Below are 9,405 nucleotides of genomic sequence, written 5' to 3' on the forward strand. Positions count from 1 at the left end.
AGTTTCGTCGGATGTAAATGAGGGCTTTATATATATGTAACAAGACGCGAAGCAGGGCTTTTCCTGTCACTTCAAACATTTCAGCTAAAGCCTAAAATGAGAACAATAAGAGAAAGGATCCTAAAGAACAGCTGCTAGGCACCCCTCCTAGTGTTTCTAATCAAGCAATGAAACTGGCTACAAACCTAGCCCTTCATCCGGATTATCAAATGCAGAAATTTGGAGTGCATGGGGAGAGAAAGCCTTTAAGGCAATGAGACATGATCCAAGGGAGGGGTTTAGGCTTATCCCCTCCCCTGCACACACGGCACACACTTAGGCCAGAGGGCCAGCTCCAAGGGATCTAAAAAACTGAGTGGGTCACTTTCAACCCTGGAGACCAGTGTCTCGATTCTGACCACAGGCTTGCTGAGCAGAAATGTGCCGGCCAGTTTCTGCATGAGAAATCAGAACTGCAGTTCCTCATCACAGTTTCTGTGATGAGAAGACCTTGGACCAAGCTGACTTGTGGCCCCTGGAGTTTGGGGAAACACTTGAACATCGAGATGACCGTCCCTTTCCCTCCTGGAGAATTTAGAAAGCAGAATGCTTGCTGGAAGACAGCAAAGCAGACCTGCATTCCATTACTGGGCAGGACAGGAATGCCTGCATCTCCTATAGGCTCAGCGCATCTCTCAGAAAGTAAGCAGATATCCTTATGGGCTCCTACAGAAAAGAGCTTCCTGCCAAAGTAAGAGAAGGAGGTTAGAGGATTGATTACTCTGTGCTGGAGCTGGGTGATAGCTAAAATGCATATGCCGGTTGTCAGAGAGCTGAGGTCCCAAATAGTGGGGTATGGGAGAGATAGTAAGGCTCCAAAGAGCCTACCACAAGGCTGCTAGCTCTTGTCAGTAACAGAGTTACCTATCACTGAGACTAGAAAAACCCAGTCAATTAAACAATTGTTCTAAAATGCAGGGCTAGAGCTAGTGGTAGGCTTGAACAGAGAGGATGTGAGACATTTTGAATTTTATTTGAATTAAGGACAGCTTGGAAATTTTAATAACACAATAAATTCCAGTTGTGGAAATTAAATTGTGTTTATAAGCAACGGTCTGAAAAACTCTGGCCCCTGCCTAACATAGTACCAGATCTCAGGGTCAGAATGTGTGATAACATGGCTGCAGAAAAAAAAAAAAAAATTAAAGGGGCTCGCTGCTTATATTGGCTTTGAGTCCAGATCACTGAATAAAATCATTACTTAAGGATTATAGATAATACATGTTAAATGCCTTCCATAGTACCTGGCACACAGAAAATGAGTTTAATAAATATGAGTTATTGTTAGTTTTATTACCATGTCTCTGGCACGTCTAGTTACTTTACTTACATATATTGCCTCTAATCCCCCCAATAAATCTACAAGGCAGCTATTATTATATTTATTTTACAGATTAAGAGAAAGAGGAAACAAAAGTGAAAGAGGCAGTCTTTATCATGAGAAGCTTAATCTAAGGGAAGCAGAGCAGTCTATTAACAGCATTAATGGCTGAAACAGAGACAGTACCAGGCATCTTCGGAAGCCAACTCAGGCTACACTTCGGCTTCCCCAAAGGATCTGGCCAAAAAAATTAGAGTTAATTATCCAGGTAAAAAGCAGGGACAAAATTTCCAAAAGCTAGGCTCTACAAGAGGGGCAGGAAGGGACGTAGCTAGAGGGGAACAGAGCCGCAGGAGGGAGTGATGTCAGGAAAGACCTGGAACTCCCCTTGCTTGTTTACCCAAAACACAGTGCGGAAGCAAGAGAGAATTTAAGTGAGGAAGTGGTCACTGCCCCGCGGGGATCTCTACACAGAACCTCGAAGTTGGTGTTACAGCCTGAGAGTCCCTAGTTGCTGAATCAGCCTGATCTGTGAGCTTTCCTGACCTCCCAGTATCCTCATCTGTGCTGCTGCTGCTGCTAAGTCGCTTCAGTCGTGTCCGACTCTGTGCGACCCCATAGACGGTAGCCCACCAGGCTCCCCCGTCCCTGGGATTCTCCAGACAAGAACACTGGAGTGGGTTGCCATTTCCTTCTCCAATGCATGAAAGTGAAAAGTGAAAGTGAAGTCGCTCAGTCGTGTCCGACTCTTAGCGACCCCATGGACTGCAGCCCACCAGGCTCCTCCATCCATGGGATTCTCCAAGGAAGAGTACTGGAGTGGGGTGCCATTGCCTTCTCCGATCCTCATCTGTAAACATCTGTGAAGCCGCTTAGTGTCCTCATCTTTATATGGAGTAAAGATAACACATTGGAGTTATCATGGAGCTCTATTGAAATGCTAGATTATAAAGTGCTACAAAAGTCTGACACGATGAGCTCAAACACTGAAAATGCCAGTCAATTCTCCCCGATGTTTTTCACAATGAACAATTACTTTGATTACCACTGATTAAATTTCCCCTCTGCATTTTAATACATGATGGACATTCAACAAATTTTTAAAAACTCATTCTTTGTACTCGTCCTAAAACATTCAGCTGGATTCTTAACACTTGTATTTCTACTGTAAATTCTAACAAAGGCAAACAAGAAAAATATGGCAGGAAAGTCCGGATAGCTAAGAGCAAAAGCTAAAGATGGACGCTTCACTTGAAGGTCTCAGAGTAGCAACAGTAATTACAGGTTTGGAGCTTGTGGCAATCATAGCAAATTGTCAAGTGCTGGGTTTCTCTTTCCTCTATAAATCTGCGGTGACTCGGTGACCTAATCCAAGTATCAGAAGAGAGCCAACTCTGACAGATGCCCTCTTCCCTAAGTGGATGTTTGCATTTCTTTGAATAAGTGCCAGGAAAAAGAAGAGAGAGGGAGAGAGTTCAAGTTATCAGGGTGGAATATAATGAGGGCGTCTTGTGAGCAGCAGAACGATATAGGGGGGTAGAAGATAGCATCTCTTCCTGGAATCAGTCCCTCCCTATGGTCGCTTAGAAGCATGGTGAGATCGACTAACAAACTTAGATCAGAAGGGAGAATGGTCAAGGTCAGGGCCAGCCACCGGTCAGCTTCCTGGGTGCAGTGTGTGGGATGTCTGAGAACTACCTAACACCCAAGGCTGGCCCCGACATCTCAGGCACCTTTCCTGGGTGCAGCTAGGAAAGTCTCAAGGCAGAGCACCACGGGCTTCACAAACTTAGGACCTGCTTATCAGGCTCTGATACAAAGAGAGCCAGCCTCAAGAAAGGGCCTGGGAAGAATCTAGGGAAGAGGTGCCCAGGAACAACGATACAAGCTATGCAGTGGTGGGCATAGGAGTAAAGAGTGCGCAAGGAATAAAGACACAAGTGGGCCAGAACCCAGGAACAGTGGGCCTATTCCTTCCAGAACCTGGGAAGAACTCCTTCAGAACTGAGGACTGAGGGTAAATGGATGGGGAATCAGAGTCCCTGCCCTTTTCATTCTAAAATGATCTTTAGATGAAGGAAGAATAATACCCAAGGTTCATTTTATTATAACTTTTCTCTCATACGATTAGCTGGTCTTTAATGACTTTTAAAAAAATAACAGTACATATCTAAAATTTGGCTTATCTAAAAATACATTTATATACCTCTTAGAAGTTAAGTTTAACTTTTTGCATTTATTATTCCAACCAGCAATGCTTTTATTCTTTAATAAAAGTATTTTGGAAAGTAAAAGTAGTCCAGTATTACAACAATTAGATTTGCTAATTTTTTTCCAAAACTGGCAACTTTAGCATATGTAAATGTAGCATTTGATTACCCATATGCTTGTAAAATGCTCTAATATATACTGTATATCTAGAGGATTTGAATGAACTGTTTCCTTTCCTGGATTTGTGGGGGATAGAAGGAGATGGGAATTATAAAACTTGCGCTTACCCAAGTAATTGCATCACATTTGTCATTATTATGTCAATGTCCCAAACAAATGTTGTAAGCATCGAGCAGTAGGTGGTGCTGGTGGTAAGCCAGTGCAGGAGATAAAAGAGACATGGGTTCGATCCCTGGGTCAGGAAGATCCCCTGGAGAAGGGTATGGCAACCCTGCCTGGAGAATCCCATGGACAGAGCAGCCTGGTGGGCTACAGTCCATAGGGTGGCAAAGAGTCGGACACAACTGAAGTGACTTAGCACGCGCATACAGCAGGTGAGAGAGACTTAAGAAAACTTAGAACTTTCTTTGACACATAGCTTTTGGGTTTGGTTGGAACCACGCCTCTGCTTTAAATGATGGGGCTGATGGTGCTGTGTTTCTACAACACCTTCGTTGTCTGGTCTGATTTCTAGGACAGCCTGGCGCCACTGGGTGGGCCCCGTGGATGGCGCTTGTCCTACAACCCAGACTCACAGGGGGCAAAAGGTTAGGCGAGGAGAAAGGAGGAGGGGATGGACAGTTACATTGTTATATGGTACTTTACCTGCTGAAATCATTTCACTGCATCCACGTAATAGGGGAAAAGGAAGCTATAAAATGAAAGAGATGGGGAAAAACTCTCAGAAGTATAATGGTCCTTGAAATGTGTATTAGTCTTCATCCAGAGTTCAAAGAATATCTATTATAGAAACAATATTATGCTTTCATGAAAATGCATTTGTCGTTGATTAAAATAGAGTCCTATGATAAAAATCTGTGGGACATGCTCTACAGGAATTAGAAGAGTGACATGATAGATGAAAACTGAAAATTGTTTCAGGTTCACATAGAGGGCACTGTATAATCGTAATGATGATAGCTTGCATTTGTAAGGGATTTTAGTTTTCAAAGTGCTTTCATACCCATCATCCCTTCTGATCCTTGAAACAACCCCATGAGCTAGGTAGGGCAAGAAGTATCATCTACATTTTAAAGAAAGAGAAACTTTATATCTCTCTCAAATAAGTAATTTTGTATTTAAAATGATTATATAATGTTTCACTCTTCTTGATATCTAGGCTAGCCTGCTTAAACACTCATTTATAAGAATACATTTTAAAAATGAGAGTTACTGAAAACCCAGTAAAATTTGTAAGTAAAATTTATAAGGTGGAAATGTTCTAGGAGAAAGAGGCACAATTAAAGAGAATGAAATTGTGTGACTGTATATGCCAGTAGGTGGACCTGGGAAGTTATTTTGCATAATAGAATTTAGGTAGTTTCCTTATTTGGGGGGATAGTACCATGTAACTTCTGGCTACCATCTCAAAATTTCATGTTAAAAGCTAACCCTTATCTCTCAATTGTCTAATCCCTAACCATAGAACCCCAATTTACATCTTTACCCAAGTTAGACAGCATGGGTTTAGTTTGCTCACGTCTTTTTTATTGACTGTCTGAAATTAATCACCCCCCTTTCTCTTTAATCCCTGCTGTGTCCACCTAAATTCCAGATCTTCCCTCACTCAATTTCACACTGTACTTGAGTTGATCTGATTTACAACTTACCTTAGCTCCTGCAATAGGAGGTGATTCTTTTCCTTACAAACATTCATTAGATCCCTATATATATATATATATATATATATATATTTTTTTTTTTTTCCTCTCTCTCTCTTTAAGGTAAAGAGTACTTCACTTGCCTTTCAGTGAACATAGAAATGCTATCCAACTTCCAGCCACTCTATTCCCTCTTTTAATGAGTCCTGGGTCCTCTTGCCCTTCTAATGCTCTATGATTTTTCCTTCCTCAAGCCTTCAAAGTCTTACTCCGTCATGTAGAAACCAAAGTTCCCCTCTTTCTTGCACATAGCTCTTCTCCACACCTTCTCCTTTGCTATCACTTCCGTGACTCTGCTTCTCTTTGGAAGGCCCTCGTTAATGAATACCTACATGATTTATACATTGTGAAATTCAAGCAGTATCTTAATTATATAATGTCTTATACTAATCCATATTCATTCATCTGTACCTTCAGTTGTGCTGAAAGCCTCTGACAGGAGGCAACATGTTTTAATATTTTTCTGACACCCTCAGGCACCAAGCAGTGATGAAGACCTAGGGGTAGCTCATTTTTAATTAATAACTATATTCAAAAGCACAGAAACCAAAGTCTGAAAATAAGTGCATTCACTCACGCTAACCACGCATTATGTTAAGTGCTGAGAATATCGCGTCAAGTCAGAAAGACCAGCTGCCACCTTCACTGAGCTCGCACTCTCCTGCTAGGGAGAAACCCAATAAACACCCTCCCTGGGGTGCTGCCTGCCTAACGTCAAGTCAAGTCAAGAAGGAAAATAGGAGAGGAGAGCTAATCACTATTTACTACAAAGAAGTTCACAAACGAAGCAACACCTTTTGGCTTTATGACGCTTAGATGGTTGACATGTATTGCCATTTTCCATATGGCAGCACAGAGAACATAGATGGTTCTACATTACATGAAGCATGAAGATCAGTGAAATGCTTGGCATTTCAAGTTGACAGCTAGAGGGGAGATGATCTATAATTCAATAGCATATATTTTTATATTCATCAAACACTCTATGTTTAACATCATTTATTTTTTAAATAAAAATGAATAATTAAAATTACCCAAACAAGCATATAACATAGCCTGAAGAACTTTAAAATGTTGGTTCTTCACTAACAGAACAGATAAACCATGTTAATTTCAGTTAATTCTTTAAATTTTTACAGTAATATTGAATTTAACTTGCAAATGCTTGATAATCTAAGGTATCGTCGAATAATCTGGTTAGCTGATTGATTTTCTTTATGCTTCAGTATGTATTATGTACAGATTTTTATAGACTTAATTAACCATGTTTAACCAAGGGAAAAATGAAAGCCAACCTTAAGAAAAACTATTTCTAAAGAGATATGTTAGTCATATTGCAATTAAAAAAAAAAAAACTTTACTGCAGTAATTTTTTATCACAGAGTGGATTTAATGTTGAGAAAGAACGTATATTTCATTCCCATCTCAAATGTATTTTAACCAGCAGATGTTCACTTTTCAACATTCTCATATACGATATGTCCATTACAGGGACAAAAAAGAGTGAAAATATCTCTAATGCAAAAAAATAAATTTTTGATGATATTAATTTGATCGTATAATTTATTTATAATTTAGAAGTATTCAAAAACCACATTAGACAGAAATTAGATTTCCAATCATAAGTGAAACTTATGTAATCAACAGACCAAAAATGTTTCAAAAGATGCTTTTAGTTTTCTTCTTACATAAAAAGTCATTAATACTTAGAAGGGAAAAGAGCAAGCTACCTACATAATGATCCGGTATATAGAAAGAAAAACAGCACCACAGAAACTAGTGAAGAAAACTGTATCAAGAAGATAGCAGGCCATGTTAGACGCATCAAGACAATTAAAATGAGAGATGTGTGCTTAGTCGCTCAGTCACGTCCGACTCTTTGTGACCCCATGGACTGTAGCCCGGCCAGGCTCTTCTGTCCATGGGATTCTCCAGGCATGAAATACTGGAGTGGGTTGCCATGCCCTCCTCCAGGGGATCTTCCTGACCCAGGGATAAACCCAGGTCTCTCTCATTGCAGGCAGATTCTTTACCATCTGAGCCACCAGGGAAGCCTCAAAACGAAGGATAAAACAGGTCAATTAACTTATTAATTAGGTCACAGATTAACTAGGCTTCCCTGGTGGCTTAAACCATAAAGAGTCTGCCTGCAATGTATGAGACCTGGGTTTGATCCCTGGGTCGGGAAGATCCCCTGGAGAAGGAAATGGCTACCCACTCCAGTATTCTTGCCTGGAGAATCCCATGGACAGAGGAGCCTGGCGGGCTACAGCCCATGCGGTCGCAAGGAGTCGGACAGGACTGAGCAACTAACACACACAAACTTGGAATAGTTTGGGGACAGTGAGGGTGGGGGCGCTGAGGTCCTGAGCACCAAGCCCCTTCTGCTTGTACATGTACCGGCGGCATGCTTTGTTTGACCTACACTCTAAATGAGTAAAAGGAACAAGCTATCCTCTTTTTCTTCCCATGTGCTCTAAGTTTATCTTCCATTTTCTGGTCCTCATTCACAGAGGCAGGAAGCCTCATGGTCTAGTGAACTCAGGTGGAAAGATTATCTTCTCTGTAACATGAAAGTAATTCTCCAGTGACGGTCCCACATGGGTGGTTGTTGATGCAGACCTATGGCAACTAGGGACCAGAGATTACCAAGGGAGAAGATGCATTGGTTTATGTATCTCAGAAATATCATGCTTCTTAAATATGCTTCTACAGGAAGAAATTACAGGGATCAATAAAGGATTGGGTGTGAAGACTGAAGAAGTCTGTAAAACGGACATTATTCATCCCATTTCACAAATAGATAGACTGAGGCTTTAGAGGAAGTTAAAGTTTAAGTTACCTGCAGAGCATCAAATGGGGGCAAAGACAGAACTCTAACCAAAGTGCATATTCTTTCTACTAATAAATTAATCTTTCAAGAAATATATAGACTACCAGCATTAAAATTTCTTATAATAGGGAGATGGATAAAACACAATTCGCTAAATAGCCTATGAAATCTGGTCAGTCATGAAAACTCTCAATAGAAACCTCCCAGCATTAATCAACCAGTATTAAGACAAAATAAGCAATATTTTCACTGAGATTGAAGGACAGTACAGTTCAGATGAAAATCTTTCAATGCAGTACACAGCTGGCACCTGTGAAATTTTTTAAATTGTCATTAAATTTATTGCAAGTTGTTTTTATTACTAAAGCTGATAACAGTAATATATATATAAATACACTGTCAGAGTAATATGAATTCTAAGAAGTATTCCTCTTTTATTGACAAGTACTTGCATGTATGTACTAACAACTCTTGACCTCACCATATGTGAGTGAAAGTTGTGCAATCAATCAAAGTGACATAAAGCACTGTTTTTAAACCAAAGAAAAACACTTTAATCTGGTCCTAATTTGGTCACCTCTCTCACCACTGTTATTATTGATAATTACTACAATTAAATCATCATTAACTAATCCATCAGAGGAGTACAAAAATTGTTAAGTATCTTCCCAATGCCTCCCAGAGTGAGAGTTCCCATGGAGGCAATTAGAATTTTGTTGTTTTTGAATGCACTGTTCAAATGTAAATTTCCCTATTACAGACTGAAGCCTGATCTAAATGAGAAAGTGATTTGGGACCTATCCACAGAGTCTGAGAGAGCAGGCAGCAACAAGAGCAGAACAGGTACTGAGAGAACGGGCAGCTTCCAAGGGCAAAACTGCATTTGAAACCCAAGTTCACAGACGACCAGCAGTTCAATGTATGCTGCTAAGTCGCTTCAGTCGTGTCCGACTCTGTGTGACCCCATAGATGGCAGCCCACCAGGCTTCACCGTCCCTGGGATTCTGCAGGCAAGAACACTGGAGTGGGTTGCTATTTCCTTCTCCAATGCATGAAAGTGAAAAGTGAAAGTGAAGTCGCTCAGTCGTGTCCAACTCTCAGCTACCCCATGGACTGCAGCC

General features: G+C 40.7%; 1 long non-coding RNA gene across 1 annotated transcript; it reads left to right on the top strand.

The window, feature by feature from the left end:
• Nucleotides 1-358: 358 nt before the first annotated feature.
• Nucleotides 359-9,151, top strand: LOC129627353 (uncharacterized). Its single transcript, XR_008702575.1, has 3 exons — nucleotides 359-730; nucleotides 1,433-1,628; nucleotides 9,045-9,151. It is a non-coding gene; the product is annotated as an uncharacterized LOC129627353 (long non-coding RNA).
• The last annotated feature ends 254 nt before the right edge of the window (nucleotides 9,152-9,405 follow it).

Source organism: Bubalus kerabau, chromosome 14 (assembly GCF_029407905.1).
Source record: "Bubalus kerabau isolate K-KA32 ecotype Philippines breed swamp buffalo chromosome 14, PCC_UOA_SB_1v2, whole genome shotgun sequence".
NCBI lineage: Eukaryota > Metazoa > Chordata > Mammalia > Artiodactyla > Bovidae > Bubalus > Bubalus kerabau.